General features: G+C 39.9%; 1 protein-coding gene and 1 long non-coding RNA gene across 7 annotated transcripts in view; one reads left to right on the top strand and one right to left on the bottom strand.

Moving 5' to 3' along the window:
- rbfox3a (RNA binding fox-1 homolog 3a) overlaps positions 1 to 22,023 on the bottom strand; it is a 499,685-nt gene that overhangs the window by 230,242 nt on the left and 247,420 nt on the right. The window lies entirely within an intron of this gene.
- Positions 13,034 to 15,683, top strand: LOC306817273. Its single transcript, XR_013778007.1, has 2 exons — positions 13,034 to 14,553; positions 14,797 to 15,683. It is a non-coding gene; the product is annotated as an uncharacterized lncRNA (long non-coding RNA).

Here is a 22,023-nt window from a genome sequence, read left to right as displayed (position 1 = left end):
GCGCACAGCGACACATAACGAAACAGATGCTACCATGTCTACAGTGTGGATGTCAGAAAACTGTCAGTCTGTCGCTCCATCATGTGAAAACATTATATACGAACATTATAGCGTGACGCTCGCCTTGACTGGTGAAGTAATATGAGCACATCTGTATGATCACACCGATATCACATGATATGCTATTACCGGCCGATATGATCAGCTGGCCGATACATCGGTTGGCTTCTAATCAAAAAGATGTTTCGCTTTGCAGGAAATAGTATACATGTATGCATGTTGATAATTAAACTACATATAATATGACCTCAAGATTTAGCCAGACAAAGTGAAAGAGGAAGGCAGACAGATATTAATCTCCGAGTAATTTTACTCATGAAAAAGTGACTAATTATGGTTATTTGCTGGGTAATTGATAATTCCTTCAGGAGTCAGAGAGAATGCAGTGAAGCGGATGAAGCAGTGAACTTCTCTGTTTCTGTTTCTGATGCGATTGATTAATAAGTTACATTAAAAACCTCGGGCAAAAGATGTTAATAATGGCTGTTTGGATCTTTCTAGACTGTGAAATGTGTATGCAGAGAATGCAATTAATGTAAGGTATAAAAAAAATCATTTTAAACACTTTTTTGTTTTACTTCAAATAATTTAAGTGTACATTTTTTTCACAATAAATGGAAGTGCAACATACACAGGAAAACAAGTAACAAAGGGTTTAAAACTCAAAAACGTCTGGACAAGATTAGTTTGAGTGACAATGAGAGATGCTCACGTTTAAGGCTCGGCTCTAAAGACGCTAGCTTGCCAAGAAGCTCAGCGCTGAAAAAATAAAATAAAAAAATAAACACAAGGTTGAACCCAAACTTTCAGGATAGAAAAGAAGGGCGCTTGGGTTGTGATGGCAGCAGCAGAGTGTGAGCGTCAATGGTGTTGCAAAGGATCAGTGAGAAGGATGACATGTTTCAATTGGACCAGCTTGTACTGAGAATGGGCTGTGATTGGTCGGGAGTGGTAGGAGACAATAATTTAGCTGTCTGTCAGTTGGATACAGATGGGATGCATGGCCTCTGTGTCCTGCATGAACTATCACTAAGCTCAAAAACAGCTGATACCAATATCTATAATAGGACAATATAACATCATTTGCATGATCCCTTAAATTCAGTTATCAAAAACTTGTAGACAGGATATGCAGTATTAGGAAGACAAGAGGGTGATGATGGTTGTTGTAGTCCAAACAGTCACAAAGAGAACAGCTTGTGTAATAAAATGACACTTAAAGGAAATGTTGTTGTTTGACTGACATATGCTTCTAATATTAGAACATAGCTGTGATAAAAGGATAAGGATAGTCACTTAATATGCTAATGTCGACCGATATTATTGGCCAATGTATTGTTAATCGGTCAGGCTCCACAGTTAATTATAGATCTTTTAAGAAAAAAATGGAATCGGTCAACCTTGGTATCTGCAGAGCTGAAAAAAATAATAATCAAGAATCGAAAGCTTAAAAAAAAAAGTGCTCCCCTGATATAAGGGTCAAGCCAGTCGTTGTTGTTTTGTCACTTTGTAATTTGATTTTGACAGGTTGGAGACAAGTCCTTGATAGTTATATAATACATATAATGCATGCAGTAGCGAGGGATCAGTTGCTTAACTGCAAAACAGCGTGTCGTGGAAGAGAGAGATAAGTCTGTCAGTATCAAAACAAGGACGTCTAATATCTGACAATTTTCTCGTACGGATAGGAAAAAAGAGTTGCAATACAGAGAGAGAGAGAGAGAGAGAGAGAGAGAGAGAGAGAGAGAGAGAGAGAGAGAGAGAGCTGGCCTTTCCCCCCCTCACCATTAATTATGACCTGCTCCACTTAGAGGTCAATTACCATAAATCAAAGTTAGAATAATAAGCCCATCAAAACCTTGTTCAGTCATTGGCCTCTGCTGTCCTATCACATAGCTTCATCATGTTTTATGATCACTATATCACACAGCAGAGCGGCAGCAGGAGGGCTGAGGACCTTTCATCTTGATCAGCATTCTTTTCTGGCTTTCCCTCTTTCCCATGAGTGCTGACAACGTGGTGTATGCATATCATATCAGAACCCCAAACAACATTTTGATCCTGTAATTTAACTAGCAAAAGGGAAAAAAACAGATCTAATAACATAATAATCCTTACAAAAAAGGCATGGGGTGTTCATTGTTTATTTTGTGTCTAAAATTACAGTTTTGTTACCTACACTTGTTACATGCAGCCCTTTTCTCTCTTCCAGATTCTCCCTCCTCCCTCTACCTGCAGCATATCACTGAGAGCAATAGGGGAGGAGTATTTAGAAGAGCCAGGTAGGAGAGCTCTCTAGCACACTCTGGACAGCATGGTGAGGAGCTTTTGTTCCCTATTGTTACTGTTTTAACATGTGCAGATTGCTGGGTTCTGTTATTTACCTCTGTTTTTCTGGAGTTTGGTAGTAGTTTTAGGAAGAGATTGCCGAGAGCGACGGCCCATTGCGAGGTGAGCTCGGCGCATATTCTCTTCTTTTTGGTCGCAGACTCCAGTCCCTTTTGTTCCATTTATGTTTGTTTATCTTTGGTTATTTTGGAGGAAGGGAAAGTCTAATATTTATTTATTTCTGATTCCTGCCTTTAAAAGGTTAATAGGTGACTCTGGCACCTACTGTTTAAAACGGGTGCTGCAGTCCAAATTAAAATGTTGATGAGAGCTGTACTATAACTAACAATAGAACCGATGAGCACTCAGGTGGTCATGTCATGTAAAGTAAGGTCATTGTATGATGTCTTTCAGTAGCTATCTTATTGGACCGTAAAAGTACTAAAGTGGAGTCATAATGTGAAAGAGTGTAAATGGTAGCTAACAGGAATTGGAAGAGAATACTAAAAACATGTCTTGTGGAAATGACATAGAGAGTTCAATCAGAATATGGGCAAATTAGAACTTTAGTCACTGTACTGGTTTCAAGTGCCAGTTTGTTCCTTTTTGGAGCAAACATGAAAGTGCTGAACAATAATGGATGTATTGAAAACCTTGATGGTTGACAGAATGAACCAAAATAACTTTGCTGAATGCCCCTGAATCTAGCACAATCAAAATGTAGAACTCCTTACATCATATTTCATGAGTTCATAGACTCTAAGTCTGAGGACAATTAATTTTTTGTGAAACAGCACTATACTGCTGGGATTACACTGCTGATCCGGCTACTCCTTCGGGGGCTGGTCTTCAGCTAATCAGTGCTGATGCTAACACAAGCTAATAAGCTAGCACAACAAGTGGGAAAGGAAAAGGCACAGGCTGCATTAGCATACTGTGAGCTAATTAGCACACTGGTGATTAAAGGAGAGACTAAAGCAGGTCTGAAAGCTTTATGAGGAATTCTTGTTGAGCGCACTAGATGTACACTGGGGACGATGCAAGGAGGATGAACAAACAACAGTCAGACTTCTGTCAGGTTAGTTTAGCATTTCTGATATAACACACATGTATGCATGCACGCACACACACACACACACACACACACACACACACACACACACACACACACACACACACACACACACACACACACACACACACACACACACACACACACACACACACAGAGGGTAGCAGGGTTTAAATGTATGAAACAAGTGCCAGAGGCTTTGTGCATGAAGGCTGAGTAACAAACTCGGTGGTATGAAGATGCTCGTGTGTTTCTTCAGTAAAACATGCTGTGGCTGAACCACCTCATGTAAAACTTAAAGTCTCCTTAGACCTTTACAGACCTGACATTACCAACTTTAAAATTTGTAAAAAACAATATAAAATATTTAAAGCATGAATTATGTAATAGTCTAGTGTAACAAAATGTTTGTGTGAGAAAAAGATCCTTATGACACTCTCAGACATACTGTAAGAGGGAAAAGGCTCTGAACAGGCTGTTTATGTGTCTACAGCTTTAAATGCAAATGAGCTGTGTCTGACCACGCCCCTCTCTAGAAGAGCTCAGGTGGCTTGGACTTTCTTGCAACAAGACAGTTTGTTTATGGTGGAAAGGCAAACTTAGAGGGCAGAACAAACACCTAGCTGAGCTAGTGTCACCCACATGGTGGAGGGGTTACTTCCCCCTTGTGATGTCATGAAAGGAACATCTGCAAATAGTTTGTTTGAACAACCATTTTCTGAAAAATATAATCGCAAAACTAGGGAGGTTGTAGACAGGATACACACAAAAATAAAAAAATAAAATAAAAAAACATGGAACAGTGTATTAAGCATAATATGTGACTTTTAAGTCAATTGTATTTTCACCTATTAGTAATTGCACCTCTTAACAATACCAGAAGTTGAGGCTGCATTAGTGCTAAATTAGAAGCTCATCAGAAAAAAAAGCGACACTTATCACTGTACATATAGTTTATAAATACTGTAAGGTAGACGTTGTCTCTTTAAATAATCATAATATCATACACATGGACACAAATTCAGCAATGCAATACAACCAATATAACATCACAAAATTTGATGGTTTAAAAACGGTAAAAAATGGTACTAACTCTGTTGAGAGAGGACAGATTTTTATCTATTGCCCTTTAGTTTCAGCATTACTTAAAAAGTCCAAAAGACATTTTTGGATCTGAAAATCTGATCTGATTCCAAGCATGAGAAGTTATTTGCGGTGCATTAAAAGTATGTGAAAACAGTTTTTCTCATCGCACTCAAGCAACTTAACACACACTGACACTCTCACACACACACACACACACACACACACACTCTCACACACACACACACACACACACACACACACATACTCCACACGCACGCACCATAAAGAGTGTGGAAGTTGGGCCAAAGCTTAGAAGAGCATATACTTGAAAGCCATTTCAAGTAACATATAACTCCTTGAGGCCAAGATGAGTCTCTTAAATGCAAAATGGCAGTTAAAGGGACAGTGCACTTATGAATCAATGAGTCTTGAAGGGCAAATGGCACAAGATGTCCTCTATGAGGTGCATCTACACGAACAATATGACCACAGATCCTTTTATGTTCTCAGCTTCATGTGATTTACTAACTCAACTTCAGTCTGAGGTTCACCTTGGAATAACTCTTTTACTTCAAAGCTTTCACTTGTTTAGACAATTTGGAGATGTCCTACGTTTTTATTTACAGGTTTTTTCTAATGAATAGGACTCATGTTCCAACTCTGTTGTACACACTTTTTCATAACTGGTCTGACTCGTTTGCTCACGCCTTCTTTGCTCTTCAGTTGCAGGTACATGTAATTGGTATAAGCTGGCTGTCCAATCAAGCTGAACTGGGAACACATGGGTCCAATACTCTCAGTCACTGTGAAAGCTGTCACCTTAAACCTTTAAGGGAGACTGTGCACGTCATCCTTGTTTGCTTGCTTTATCCTCCTTTTCCATCCAACACATGCTCACTACAAAGCCTTACACCGCTGAACCTACTTACATCCACACATCATCTATTTTGCAATCTAATTGATTTAGTTGTGAAGTAAAGAATTTAATTAAGTGTAATCTTGGAGTCTCTCCCTGTATTTGCCCTTCCCCCTGAGCTGGTCCTTTTTGGAAAGGGCTTGTATGTGGTATTTAGTAAGGGAGCACTAGATAAACAATGACAAGCTGTTCGAGATTTTTTTTTACCCCCCGACTATTATTACATACGCCTGCTTGTAAAGGTGTTACAAGGGCAGGCACAGTTCAGGTTCATGTTTTATTATGGTCCCCCGGGTCAGGGTCAGATCTCGTTAAATTACTACAGGCCTGTTTATCATTATCGGTGGAACCCAGAGCGGATTCAAGAAGACCTGTTATCAATGCTGGTCCCAACGGAAATACACAAGCACTGTGATGTGTAGCCTGTGAGATGATAAGGCCAACTTAGGATCAGATAAAGTGAAGGTGCGGGAGTTGAGCACACAGCGGAAGAAGAAAGTTAAAAGTGTGGAAGTGGGGGAAAAGTAAAACATCCTTTACTGGAGTCAAAAAAAAAAGAACTTTTTTTAAATTTATTTTTTTTATAATCAGCTACAGTAGGTTCTTGGAAGACATATTCCAGGTCTGGATGGATTCTTCATTACGGACAAAAGAAAAGCCAATACGCACTGTTTCCTGAATTGAAGTTTGACTCTTAAAACACCTATTTTTCCTGTGTCTTTACTCTGGCTTTTCCTCCCTCTCCACCTCTAAACACTGTTGGCTGATCCGGGCAATAGACTTTCCATTAAGACCTTTTGCATAACCATGAACGGGTTGCATGGAAGACTAGACGTTGAGCAAATATTCAATATGACCTTTTCTGAAGGCCTGTATTCCAATAAATACTAATTTCCTGTTGATCTAATTAGCGCCTGGAGGAATTTGTCTTCATCAATTATTGAGTAAAAACAGGAAAAACTCTCTGGTCTGCCATTATGATGGATTTATTAAGGTTGGGGTGGGGAGTGTGGGAGTTGTGGGGAGCTGGAATTATTTATTAAGCAGTTCTTTAATTGTGTTGAAACCACTCGCTGTGGTGTGCTGCACTACTAAAGGAGGTTATTGGGGTATTTTCACGCTACATCGGCAACATTCTCCTCAGAGGCTTACACAGTCAGGGACTGACTGAACATGTGTTAGCTCAGGCTCTGTGGAGAGCCTGGGGTATATGTTCTGGATGATAGGACAAACCTCAAACCATAAACGGGCATACTGGGATTACTAAACTATTTGAGGGAATTCAACTGTAGTCACGTTTTACTTTTTTACGTTTTACTACAATTTGTATGACTTCATAAGGACCTCACGTTTTTTTTTTTGCTGATTTAATATAACACAACTATGTCATAGTTGTTGTTTTTTTTGTTGTTTGTAGAAAAGAATCGAACGCAAAGGTTTACAATACAATCAGCATTGTCCACGGCACATGTAACAGCTCAAATGTTTTCAACTTTAAACTTAAACAGCAATGTATAAAAATGTTACAAAGAAAAGCTGTTTGTGGTGGCACAGCAGTTAGTGCTTGCGTCCAATTTACAGAAGCTATAGTCCTGAAAGTGGGCAGGCCAGGGTGATTTAAAAAAAAAATCTGCAAATTTTGTCTTTGTGGTCGGGAGCAAAGAACCTGGTCAAACAGCTGGGTTGATTTTATTTCCCCATTCATTTTCACCCTGTTTACATACTGACTGTTGATATATATCAGTTAGTTCCTTAATGAAAGCAACTTGATCCCACAGCCTCTTGTAGTTTAGAACCTTATCCACACACCCTGTTAAACAGGGCTGTGAATATCTAGAGATAGACAGATCCACTTTTGTTCACTTCTGATTCCTGTGCAGATAGACTAAATCAGATAATTCATTCGTGTGATTGGTATTATGTTTAAGGCTACACAGTCATAGTTAACCTGGGATTGCATTGTGCTGGGTTTTCATACAAACAGGAACCAGCAAAAGCTGTCAGGTTTTCAAAAATAAATCATTTCGACTGTAGTGAAAGAATTGTACTTTTGATCATGTAGAAGGAGCTGTTTCGTCGTGTATGAACGTCGTCCTGAGGACGATTTTTGGACAGCTCTTACAGTTTAGTCTGAACGTCTTGCGAGTTGAAAATGTTTAAAGCACCCAACCATCTTTCTTGATCAGTGACAAGGAGTGGCGCCATCAGTCCGATATGTAAACTATGACAACATCAGATCCAATACTGATATTTGAACGGATCGATCCCATCTGGAGTTGTGTCCAAACACTGAAGATACAGTGCACTTATTCACACTCTCTTCTTCACTCACAAAACGTGCTACAGGAGCAGCCAGTGATACGAACATATACTGTATGCTTAATGAATGGTCTGTTGATGTAAATGGTAAATAGTATAGCGCTGCTACATCTTTGTCGTAGATATAAAAAATATATATAAAATATAAATAGCTAATCTTTTATTTACGGAAGGATTTTGCTTTGAGTTTGTAATAATGTGGGTGTGTTTTGAGACAATAGCTGGGGTGGCTGCTGCAATACTACATTTTTATAAATATATATATATATATATATAGGTATTTTTTTATTATTATTATTTATTTATTTTCTTCCCATATTTTTTTAATTTCCTCATCTGGTAAAATGATAACTTATATATGTGATCTGATTCAAAGGTACACATTGTAAAACACAGCATACTGAAGAATGTCAATGGAAAAAAAAAAGATCATATAAAGCTCTAAATACCATTTATACTATTTTACCAGCCCCCATAAATCTCTTGCCAATGGACATTGTGAACTTTACAAATGTATTTGCAAAATTGTCCCATCCATCCATCCCTCTTCCACTTATTCAGATACTATGTTGCAGAGTCTAATTAAGTTATTCAACATTTCTTGACTTCTAGCGTAAGTCCCTGGTGGAATATCCCAAGGCAAATTGGTCCCAGGGAAAGCTCCACACCTGGTGTGATTGGAATACTCCAATGAATTGGCCAAGTAGGGGGGTGCAGTATATCATCCAGAAAGGGGAAACCAAGGATCCCCCAAGAATCCAGACCTTGGAGGGACGTTAACTATGTGTGGTTGTTCATCCATGTGGCATAATTCAACCAATAATATGGAGCCACAATGTCTTTGGCATAGTCACCCAAAGAGATAGGACATTGTGGTCAAATGCAATTATAACCTTTGTCTGTCTTGTGTAGATTTTTTTTTTCCCAGAGCATTCACATGAAACCATTCAAGACAGAAACCACAACAACAGTAGTACAACCATTTATAAGGCATGGTTGCATAAGTGAAACACATTAAACTGCATATATTATTGTGCTAAAGTATTCGGATCGCTTTCCACCACAAAGGGTCTTTTGATTCCCAGGGTGAAACATGCTCTCATGCTTCATGTTGCATTTGCTTCAATACCTCTCGTCTTTGTTTGCTAAGTTGACCCTTACATGAAAGCCAAAGCAATTTGCTGCTTTCTTAGTACTCCATTAGTCATTAGGAGTTTAAATGACTCGGGCCCTATAGTGAGACAGGTTCCTATATCGCACTGCTTGCAATTCCCTGTTAAAACGAGCAGACAGCAGGAAAAGACTTTGCTTTGTAGGGGTCTTCAGATTATAATCGTTATACAACTTGCAATCTCCTATTCCAACACTAGTAAAGTAAAGGTATGCCTCAATTCTACTGGTCAAAAGGCGCAGCAAATGACAGGATGTTAATAATCATATCATCAAGAATTGTTTTCCCTGTAACACTGCACTCTAAAGCAAAGTTCTTTGTAATCGTTTGCTGTCTCCTGTGACAGATTTGACCCTCGGACAACAAGAAACTGATCATTGTAATGTTCTTCTATATTATCAGTCTTTATATATATATATATATATATATATATATATATATATATATATATATATATATATATATATATATATATAGCCCTATTGTAATTTTTGATATATGATGTAAACTGTAAATCATTGACTAGCTTTGGAAGCCTATCAGCATGGAGTTATTGTAAACAAAATTGTTGGAGTTAAATGAATTTACAAGCTTGGGGGCTGTTTCTATTTTTTTTTTTTTTCTTTGTAAATCTATCTCTTATCTTTTTCAAACATAAACTCTGTGTCCTCTGGTATTCATAAAGAACAGAAACTAAACCACTGTCAACGGGTAAATGAGATAACAACAGTTTGTTGCAGATTAAGTACAGGACGCTGCTGATCCTGAGCCGTGCACGTACCCTGGCAGGCCTCCGACTGAAAACAGGTTCCCACTCACAGGTGAAAATGTCATCTTAACAAAACTAAATTACTGTCAGTGGACATTTGTATCTACAGTGGAAAGTGCAAAGTGTCCCCTTTACACACACATGCTTGTGCACTCTTACACACACACACACACACTGCAGCAGAGTACAATAGAGACTACAGTGTAAGTGATGAAGCAGCAGAACCATGCTGGCATCGATAAGGATCCGGCCTGACATTTATTAAAGCACTCTTCTTCTTGTGCTGCAACACTGGGACTTCCACGTGGAGCCAGTGGACGAGGCATAATTAAAAAGATAATGGTGCTGGCAGTGGCCCGGCTTGGCTGGCATGGCTCGAGGGCTGCCCACTGCCATCAGGGCAGGACGGCGAAGAAATGAGAGGCAATCCATTTCTGTCCCTCTTCACCAGCTTTGAGATTATAATGCCTACAACCACTCACGCCGTCCGAGAGAGGACCTGCGCAGAGCGGGAAGGTGGGAGTCACTGATAGGGCCTTATCTCGCAGTTTAAAATTTAATTGTGGTCCTCCCTCTACTAAGTTTTTCCCCCACCTTCACTTCAATGTTTAATGAAGATTAAAGAGTCCCAACGAAGCCTTATCAACATGACTGAGGAGGGAAGGCCTAATCAGAGGGTATCCTTCACACACTATAAGACACACACACACACACACAAAGAGAAACACAAAGACACATACACTTGTTCTGTATGGGTTTGTAGCTTTTCTCATCCTCGACTCGGCAAAAATAGCCCAGTGGACCTCTGTTTAGTTTTTCCTGCCATGACATGTGGTGGGATTTCACGACGATAGGCTTCTGAGCGTTAAGAGTGCCGTGACTTCCACGTCAGTTCAGCACGCTTTCTTCCACGTCTCCAAGTCCAATTCACAAAAGCAGATTGCAATAAATGACAGTCAAACACAAACATGCCCACAAAGACGTCCTTCACTCTGCAGTTTGTCTACTTTGGTTTGACGTCTGATTGTGGATCGGAGCTGCCAGCGCCTCTCTCTGCACGCTCTCATGCTGACGGAGTTCATCCTGTTGGATGGCTTAGGGCACTGTTTATGACACTCTAACTAGTTTATTGAGCAAATGGGACACAGGTTTCACCTTTTAAAATAACTTTTCCCCCTGTTATACTCTTATATCTATCCTGAGTAACGACTCAGTCCATCTCCACACCGAGCGTGTTTGATACATACGGTATATACTGGGGTAAGTCTCTTGGAGCACCCGACTGATTTCACCTGTAACTTTTAATGTAAAATTAATATTTACAGATATTTTGTGTTTAAGTCATACAAAGGCAGAGGTGATAACTGGGAAGTTGGGAGTAAAACGCCTTGCTGTTTTTCTTTTGCCAGTGTTTGTGAATCTCAGGGTTAATTTTCATAGAAAGGGGCCGATTCTCCCCTAAACAGGCAGCTATTTGCTCTGTTGCACATGAAGGGGTATTTAACCCTCTGTGTGTGCTTTGTGAATAGGATGTTGTCTTTTGCAATCTTTGGCTCAGGTTAAAAGGGCGCAAAAGCCACTCAATCGTTATTCTTTCTTTCTTTTTTCTTTCTTTTTTTTTGGGGGGGGGGGGATCAGGCTCATACTGAACATACGACAAATATTGGCTGTTATGGATGGGTCAAACAACCACATGGCCTTCATTCATTTGTAAGAAGGAGTTTCAGATTTTGTTTTTGTTTGAAACAACAACAACCTTTTAATCATGACAAAGTTCAATTTATTTTACGCAGTAAATCAAATGTTGATCTGTAAAATGTTTCATGTTTTCAGCCAGCTTTACTCGAGGCATCCTTGAGCTTTTTTTTTTCTTTAAAAAGTCTAACTTTGCAGTTGCTTTTTTCTATCAATGTAAAAAAAATATATAAAATAAACTTCTCCACCATGTGGGATGATTTACAGTGAGGTCACAATGTATTTCCAATGAACTATAAATAGTCTGCTTCTCTTGCTTCTAAAAGTTTTTGGGATATAAAGCCAAACTGTGGCAGAAGTTGTGCAATCTGCATGGGGCTTTAGCCAGCACCAAAAATCACTTTTATCGGTTGAAATGAAGACAAGAAACTTGGCTGCTGTCTAATAGCGTCCTCTGTTAGTTGGAGTGTATACTCAGCCAAAAAACTAACAAAAAAAAAGTTTGTTAGAGAGAGAAATGCCCCTCTCTTAGATTGTTCTACTATTAGTGGATTGGTTTTATACAGTTCAACAAGAACGAAAGTGATGAGTCTTCCCCTTTCTAAATCAAGCTCTCATCCTATTTCTATGGAGTAAGCTTTTTTTAAATTTTCATTCCCCTCAATTAGTAACTTCAAAGATATCTACTTCTGTATTTCTATAAATAACTCGTGAAATAACTGGTGCTTCTGTTATTTATTCAAATGTGTTTTGAATCAAGAATTCCAACACAAAAACATGCTGTCTTGATTGTCTGAAATGATAGTCAGTATGCACTGATAAGTAGTACAGAATGGATCTGCAAAAACCTTTTCCTGACTAGTCACTGTTCAGAGGTTTGTTTAGATACAGGCACGAATGTTCCTTTGTTCAGGTTATCACTATAGATTGGTTGGCCTCTTCTTTAATGGAATCCTGTTTAATTGATCTAAAATAAAAACCATTACAGCTTGGACATCTCTTCTTTGTGAAAACAAATCATGGACTTCTGTCTTTTGTTGTCCCTGTGTTTTAAGTTTGCAGATGAAAGTTGTAGAGTGTTCTGTTTTATGTGCATCGAAGGGCGGGAGTTATCTGGCCTCGGGAGATCATTGTTGTTTTAATTAATACAACATGAAAACAATTAGTGAGCAAGAGTCTATTTTTTTTTTTTTTTTAAATGCAGCTTTAGGTCTTTCAGATTTTAGGGATATAATTCATTAAAAGAATACTTAAATGCACACAGCGCATATCATGCCGCCAGGGGGCTCGCAGTCAAAACAATGAGAAAAGATGATAGAGAGGCATGCGGGGAATCACGGGAGTGATTCTCTCTGCAAAGCATATGAAGTGGCCTATTTCATCGCGGATAGTAGATTTATTCACCAGTCAAACAGTGTTTTATATGAGTAACATTGTGTTACACTAGCAGTTCTCTTTCACCAGCAGACTACAGGAAGCTATGTGCATTACAACAAGTATTGTCACCCTGATAGCGGTTATGCACATATATGTGCAGTTACTTTCCAGTCGAGCGACCACCTTGTCTTATAAAAGTTTTGATAATGCATCTGTGGGATCAACACAATGTGTATATCTATGTCTATCTCTACACACTGAAGAAAGATCAAAGAAAGATTTGGGATGTATTGGTATCAGATTTTTTACTCTAAATATTGATACCAGAAGTCCTGAATGGGTCAGGCCTATCAAGAGAGTGAATATAACCCCTCCTGTGTTTGTTGATCTAGGTTATGTGTTCACATGCACGCTACGACGCTTACTTCAGCCTACTCCAACCGCTAGCCCAGCCGCTATATGTGCGAAGAAAGACAGCCCCGTCCACTCAGGGAAGTAGCACAATTGTGAAAGTACAACTAAAGGAGAACCAACAGACTTTCCAAACCAAAAAAAATCAAACCTTGTATCCATGTGTTTAATAGCATATGTTTATCCTGCCTTACAGAACCCTGCTTATGAAGCATGAAGGGAGGGACGGGGGAAGTGTGAGGGCAGGAGAGGAGGTGGAAGTTGAGGAATGAAGGAGGCGTGTCAGGAGAAAGCATTCTTTTGATCTGAAAATCTGCTCTTAAAGTTGCATTGCAAGCCTTTAAGTCCTCGGTAGTCTTAAAGACAAAGTCATACTATTTGTGCACGCAATAAGGAAACTTTGGGCACAGATGTTGTTGGCACCACTGGAGCGTTATAAAACATAGAGAACAACTGAAATACACTGACACAGCTCACAGCCTTACAAAACCAACAACTTACAGAGAAGGTCCCATCAATAAAGGCCCACGTAAAATTTCAGCCAATCAGACGAGAGAAAGCCCAAATGGATATCCTGGATTCAATCTTAATCCCATGACATAATCATGCCTCCACTGAAGCGCAGACACACTCCATTTATCAGATAGAAGGCACTATTTTCATTAAAGTCATATTATCTCAAACGCTGTACTCACACACACACCCTTGTGTGTGTGTGTGTGTGTGTGTGTGTGTGAGAGAGCATGCATATAAACACACACACACTCGATAGAGAGCAAAGGTTTCCATCAAAGCAGAGGGGGAGGTTGTGTGAAGCTTATTGATATCAGAAAGGAGGGGAAGAGCAATATTGGCAGCTAAATGACTTGACACACACTCTCATACACGCGCGCACGCGCGCACACACACACACACACACACACACACACACACACACACACACACACACACACACACACACACACACACACACACACACACACACACACACACACACACACACACACACACACACACACACACACACACACACACACACATATTCCCACAACACAGGAGGAGCGCTCAAAACAAATCAGGGGTAAGTGGACTTGACATATGGGAAGATGAAGAACACGCTTTTTTATTTGTGTAATACAATGTTTGTGTTGGTGTGTGTGTGTATGTGTATGTGTGTGTGTTTGTGTGTGTGTGTGTGTGTGTGTGTGTGTGCGTGTGCGTGAGTGACAAAGAGTTTTTTAACGTCCCGCCTTCTTCTGCTTCTGCGCGATATGAGTTGTGTGATGATTGCAAACACAAAATTGCTTCTGTAGGAGCACGAAATAATCTGCATAAATGTGTGTGTGTGTGTGTGTGTGCGCGCGTGTGCATGTGTGTGTGTGTGCCATCCACTGTTCTATATGAGGTTTAAGGAAACCAAAGTGAGTCAATTCCCTAATAACTGGCAACTTTGCATCTGCGGCCAAATCCCATACGCGTCTTCATATGTAAAGTGGTTTCCACTGAGCAGAAATTACTCCCATCTGCCCTCCTCACACACTCATATGAACACACACACACACACACACACACACACACACGCATGTATCTAGATGGCCAAGAGGGATGAGGAAAGAGAAGCAGAGGGAGAGACAGAGAAAAGCTGACTTAAACATTTTTCTCCATTTCACAAAAGTAGCTGTGCTGTTGTCAACATGATGAATGGGAGAATAAAGGGGGAGAGAGAGACATAGAAAGAGAGAGAGGGGGGGGGGGGTTTGGAGGAACAAGTTTTACAGGAAGGGGTTGTGAAACTGTCTGACCTGAAGATGCTACAGAATCTGTTGAACATTTTCATTGTCGTATTGTTGGACACAATTTGATATTTCTACAAAATCAAAAAATACGCTGAATTAGAACATTGTGTGTGTGTGTGTGTGTGTGTGTGTGTGTGTCATTATTATGTAATGACAGTGCTTGCAAACTATCCTTTTTAATGATTAGATGGTCAGCACATTTGTAGGTGTGTGCTTCCCTGCAAAAATGCACACCTTCACACACACACACACACACACACACACACACACATTTATGACCCCATCCTGCTCGTCATTAAACAGGTGAGAATCGACTCTAACAAGCAGCCTCAGCACGTTACTGCGATGGACTGAAAGCTGCATGTTCGGCAGGTAAGTGTGAGTGTGTGTGCCAGTGCATAATGAAGTGAATATAATGCCATAGAGACAAAGTGCTGTGTGAAAAAGAAGGGCGAGCTTTTTAAGAAGGTGCCCGAGCACTGGAAGCAGGGAATCGAACTCTGTCTTTCATCGCTTTCATCCAAATGAATCACACATATGTGGCAGCTTGGACACGTCCGAAAATGCAATCTCGTCGTTGCCGCCATCAAGCAGAAAGTATTTGAAACTGTCAAAGAAATGTTTGATTTGTTTAGAATCTCACTGGTTTATTGATTGTGCCAGCATGAACAGCTCCACATAAACTCTTCTGGTCAAAGCGCCACCTTTTTGTAAGACCGTGTACTCACTCTTAAAAGCAATGTGCGATTTACTCCAAGTTTGGCACATTTCATTACAGAGTCACTCTCAACAGATCTGCATCAAATGTTGGTTCTCCAGTGTAAAGAGGGGCTCAACTTGGTTTCCTTTGCTGTGGGTGCAGCACGGCCATGGCCACGTGACCCGACCCGACCCAAACACGCACTCAGGCACCACTCACACCGCTTGTGGCTTTGAAATTTGTTGCACTTTTCCGTTTGAATTTTCTTAGATTCTAGAATTCTTCAGAAACGTTTGCGTGCCAGAATCTTGCACCGTGTGCTGATTTGTTTTAAAACAGAAAGAAGCCCCTCTGCTCAATCATAAAGGTGTCGCTCTGGCTTGCAAAGGAACGGTGGGCTTTGTTAAAGATGCAAAACAACTTGGATAACTTATCTTTGATGTCACCACCACACAGCCCAGCTCGTCTTATCACTGAGCACTCTCTCAAAGCTGTTTGTTAAGCTTGTTAGTATATCTCATCCTCTTGCTGTCTACAGGACAGAGTGGTAAAAAAAACAACAAAAAAAGCAGTTATCTGGTTCTCCAAATAAACAAGAACAAGAAATAAAAAATGGACACTCTCGCTGTGAATGAGAGTTCTTTACTGTTGAAGCTGTGATTACATAAGAATTGCTCAAAATGCAACTTTCTTGGAAGTGGTAAGAAAGTAATGGTGAAAACAAGTGTTTTATCCCCCTTCAGTTAAACTTGACATTAGATAAGTGACCAATCAGGAGGCAAAGATCCCTCACAGCCACAGAGAATGTCAATCTGTATGTCTAAGCAGGAGGTATCCCTACAGGTACATTCTTCAAAGAAGCAGAAACAAAAGGATTCACTGCTCTGACATGTTTCGACACAGCATTTTTACAACAATCCGGCGACTGGGATGCTGTTCAAAGAGTGACAGAGACGAGAAAGTTAAACATCTGGTACCACCTGCTGGTCAGAGTCTGAGGAGATAAAACACACGCACACACTGTCATCTTTTTGTTTTTTTTCTTTTGTAAACTCAGCAGAGAAAAATACCAAAGTGAAGGAAAGCAAACATTTCACTAAGATGTGAGATACAATATAGAAGAAAAAAAAAAAAACAGCACTCAGCTGGTGTCTCGATGCTGAAGGCTGATTATGCTTGATATTCACTGCCTGAGAGTTCCAGCTTTTTGTAACGGCTAAAACAACATGAATATTCGATGTGAAATGCCCCTCTACTCTGGATGGCCCCGAGGACTCGCCGGCTGATTGTGATCCATGGCAGCTGACAATGGGCCCATTGCAGAGGGCCATAACTTGGTGCTTGTGTGCTGATGACGCTGTGAGGCGGCGGCCTCAAACCGAGCAGTAATTGGACATTACTCCTGCAGAGATAGGCTAAAAGCATCTTTGCCACTCTTTGTGCTGACATCCCTCTTTTACTCTCATCACACTCTTCTCCATTTCCCTCCGCTATGACCAGTGCTCCTTTAATTGTAATGGCCTTTCTGGGAGTGTTAAAAGCAGCTCAGAGACGCTGGACATCACTTTAACAAATAAACAGAGAACCTTCGTCATTTACACTCCCCAGATCTGTCCGTCTGTCTGTGTGTTTGTGCGTCCTTACCATAAAAGCCTCTGAATCCACACTGATCACAGTTTGTGCCTGCTGAGCCTTTTAACCCTTCTTTGCTGATGAATAAATGCACTCTGGATTAGGGCTGCCACATAAACTGTATGAAACATGGCCTTCAGTGATGTGACCACTTGGTTTCTGAAGAGGCGCTTTAGATCAAACAAAGAGTTTGAGGTGAGAAGGTCCAAAGGCCTTCTTACAAAACGCACCCAGCGAACCCGAACCTGTTGTTTGGCTCAAAACGGATTGCTTGTTCTTACTTGTTTCAATCATCAGATTATCTGAGTATTGCTTCACTCCTGATTAAATCCTCTTGATAAACTAACAATTATGCAATCCTAACCAAAAAGTGTGCTCGCACCATCTGCTCGTGTCGCTCCTCGAGCAGCCCCTCCTTACTTTAGCCTTTATAATGAGTGTGGGATTTACTTTTAGAACGTTTCATTTTGCATTGTATTTATTTTTTGGAAAGGAAAGGCCACTGCAGACAATTCTGCTCCTGATGATTAAATACTTTTTTTTTTTTTTTTTTTAAATAAATGCTAGCCTAATTGTTAAACAATGACAATTAGGCTAGCGTTAGCTTTGGTTGTATGTAACATCCGGTGTTTGACAAAGAAGAGATTTAAAAAAAGAATCATTTTAACAGCTTTATTGGGATGTTTTTTTATTGGCTCCAACCACTCTTCAAGTAACGAAGACGAGTGCACCCATGGGAGAAAACTTTGCTCCCTTTAAACCTTGTAGATGAACAAGGAAGTATCCTAACTCAATTTTGTTTTTTTTCAAGTTTACATCCTGCCTTTTTGTTTTTCTCTGCATTGGTCTTTATAAAAAAAAGTACGCAACAACAACTAAAATATGCAGACAATTTTAAAATTTGCTTTTTGAAAAAACAAATCTGTCTTCTCTACACACGAATTCAATCTTCAGCTATGAGGAGGCAAACCAGTGCTGGACTGAAGATATGTGTTGTGTATCATTATGCTTTCTGTTTGTGTGTTGTTGTTGCTTAAGTCATCACCATGGTGATCTTTCCTCTTTAGTCCCAGATGCTAGTGTTTATTTGTGTTAATAATGTAAGGCTGGCTTTAACAGCTCACTGGCTGCTTTGCGCTCCAACACCAATTAAGGCCAAGCTTTAATTTTTAATGAGGAGGAAACAAACACTCACAGCTTCTCTTACATTAACAAATGACTATGGGGTCAAATTCTACCAATCAGCATGAAGCAATCAGCCCGGAGCAATCAGCGCCACAGGTATGGTTTGGATTAGTTTGTGCTTCCAAGAATCAGTCAATACTCATTGTGCTGCATGGCCCTCAGTGTATCATACCACTATAAAGTGTGCTGTAGTTCAACCTCATCTGTCTCTTGGTGATGGAAAATATGTGACAAATGTAAAATAAAATTGAAGCAGTGAGACTGATTTCCGAACTAGTTGAACGACAAGAGTTTTCATTAACCTCTGGGCAGCAGAAGAATGTCAACCTAATAGTATAATTATGAGAAGAAATGTGTCATGAAGCTCTACATGCTGCTGGAGAGGTGAAGCTGTTCAGGAAACTCATTATATAACATTGGGGTTAGACAGTAAGGGTATTCTATTAATCATTGTAGACGTTTATTTACATTGCGTTACTGTAGATGAGAGCCTGCACCAAGCGGCAACCATCAGTGATGAAAAATGAAGGCAAGGCAGAAGTGCAAAGAAGTGCAGTGCCTTCAGTGTCATTTTACAGCAAAAATAAAGATAATTACTGCATGGTTATGAAAACAGTTTGGTCTGAATAGCTCAATATAGGCATAAAAAAAGTGGGTGTGGCTGAGTGCAGGGGGATTACAGACCTTTTGAGCACTGATGTGACTGCAAAGAAAAAAGGTCAGTTTTGAGAAAAAAGATGGCGTCTTTTAAAGCTACTGTAAAGAACTTTTTGCTTGGTGTTGATTTTAGAGTTAAAGGCTTGAAGAGGTCAAAATGCTCCTGCAACAGTTAAAGTGTGAAGATCAACTTTATTTAAGCAAACGTAGACCGGCGCGTTTTCGGATTGTGACTTTCATCAGGCTCGTCTGATGAAGCTCTAGTTTGTTAATAAAGTAGATCTGTACTCTACAAGTGTTGCTGGAGCTTTCTGATCTCTTCGTTGTACACTGTAAGTTAACGATGGGGTCTGCTAGCTCTGATGCTGAAACGAAAAGAAAATGACATCAGGAAAGTTCTGACTCATTTTCAACAATAACATATTTAACATATACTGTATGATTGAATCAATGAGAAAAACTAAAAGTGGTAAGATCTGTAGTGTCTAGGGATATAAAGAGAAATTGTGAATTGTATTTTTTTTCTTCTTTTCAATCATTTTTTTTGGCTATGTGGTGATCTAACAATCAGTGTTTCAGTGTTTTTACTACGCGCTGTTCTAACAATCAAGTGTTCACACACAGGGCGATGCAGGGTTAAGTGTCTTGCCCAAGGAGCCGTCACCCTTTTTAAACATTGAGACAAAAAAAATGAGACGTTGGAGAAAGTACAATCTCACAAACTTGATTTTAAATGTTCAAAATCGATCGATGAAATTTTATTTATTGCAGCACATGCAGCTGATAATAATGCTGGACAAACTTTGTGATGACATTTTTAAATCAGCCGAAGAGTTGTGATCTTTGAAAAGTTTTATGAGGGATATAAATCAGACAAATTCTTCAGCTAAAAGAGTTCAATCAAGCTTTCAAAGCGGCTCTTTTTTTGCCCCTGTCCTGCTCTTGTTTACACGTGTTAGAGGGGTTTTTTTTGTTAGAGGAAAAAAATGAGAAGCCTCGTTAAATAATCGAAAACATGGTTCCATGTTGAACTGCAACAACTATAAAATGTTAGTTTGTTCGAAAGTTTTCTGCTCCGCTCGTCAGTGAACCTGTGGACCTTGAACATACACTGAGGAACCATCGACAACACGTTTTAAAGCTGATGATATCTGTCAACATTCTATACCAGCAAAATCAAATGATATATATATAAATAAATATATAAGAATGAAAATCAATACAAATATTCACACCCTTCAAGTGTTTCATGCTTTACCTGACAGAGTGGAAAAATCTCACAGTACACAAAGATGCCATACGAAGTTTTTGATAGGGATTGAAGTTAGAAACACACTGGTAGGAAAAACATCTTAGTACACACAAAACCGACCACCAGACTGAGGAAATCCTTACGTGACTCATCATTCCGTACAAACTTTGACATTTAAAGGAATATCAACCTCTTCTATGAGAATCTGGAGTTTACAACATAACATACAAAAGAGAGTCCTATTCATACAGACGAAAACTGTCCACAGGGTGACATCAATCCATCAATCAATCAATCAATCAATAATGCTTTATCCATCTCGCATTACAGGGTTTGTGTCGGGAGGGCGCTGGTCTGCTGCGACTCATGTGGCGCTGACACTAGTTTCTTCCCTAACATCAGAGAGGGAAAAGAGGAAAGAGACGGGGTAGGTATGGGGGGGTCAGGAAGGGTTGCAGTGATATGGATGGGGGGGAATAAGAAAGCACAACTTCCGAGCTATGCCTACAGAAGGGAGGATGCAGAGAAAAAAGTGCCCTTACCCCATGTGCTCAAAATGGGAAAAAAAGAAGCTTGTCAGTGAGCTGTATATGGTTCAGTCTCCTGCTAAAGGTGTCTGAAGGGCCTTTCAGATGGGATCCACTCTCATGTTGCTACATGTTTCTCGGATCAGGGGCAAATCTGTGCCGTGACGACACCTCGGCACGCCCAGTCGGAGGAAAGATCAGCCTCACGTTCCTGAGCTCTGGTGTAAAGCTCTACCAGGACAGTTTGGATGTACCAGACAGGATGTGTTTGAAAAAAAAGCAGCAGAAATGTATGTTGTGTTTGGGAAGCGCTCGTTTTTCGAGCTGCAGTGAATCCTGTCGTGCCCTGAGGACTTCATGAACACACACCCTCTCCTTCTTTGCTGCTCGTCTGCTCCTCCCCAGCAGAAGAAAGGTCAGGGCTTACTTCTCAATAGTGGACACGTACAATATGCTGCGGCGGACATGACTTTTCACTGCTGTTCTCCCCAACTATAATTTTGGTCAGCCAGCAACTTGTGCCGATGATCCATCAATCAGATCCAATTTGAAGTAACACAAGAGAGAGGTAACATAAATCTTATTATCATTATTTAAGAACCAGAATGTTGCGACTCAGTTCACTGTAAGTTCAGACAGTGTGCAAGAGAATCCTTACAAAGTGTAATGGGCAAATGTAAATGACAAAAAAAAAAAAAAAAGAGGAAAATGTTCTCCACTGTAGCAGTCACAATAATCATGGCTCTAAACCATCAAAGAGTCAATCATAGTATTTTTTTTCTTTCTTTTTAATTTAACCTTTATTTAACCAGGAAAGAAAAACTATGTGAAATTAAAAATCTCTTTTCAGGAGTCTCTTGGACACGACAAGCAGCAGCACAAGTAACAGAGTTTGAGACAGACAACCATAAAAACACAAACATACATCATAAGGCAATTAAAAGACACAAATAAGGATCTGAAAATCAAATGCGTGTCAGGGTCATCCACAAACACATCAGGGAGAATATCTACAGCCCCCCCATCCCTGCTCGTGCTCATGGATAATTTCCTATCAGAGCGCAGTTTAG

Source organism: Symphodus melops, assembly GCF_947650265.1.
Source record: "Symphodus melops genome assembly, chromosome: 21".
NCBI classification, from domain to species: Eukaryota; Metazoa; Chordata; class Actinopteri; order Labriformes; family Labridae; genus Symphodus; species Symphodus melops.
Note: the sequence above shows the minus strand (reverse complement) of the source record. Positions and strands in the feature narration are given on the sequence as shown.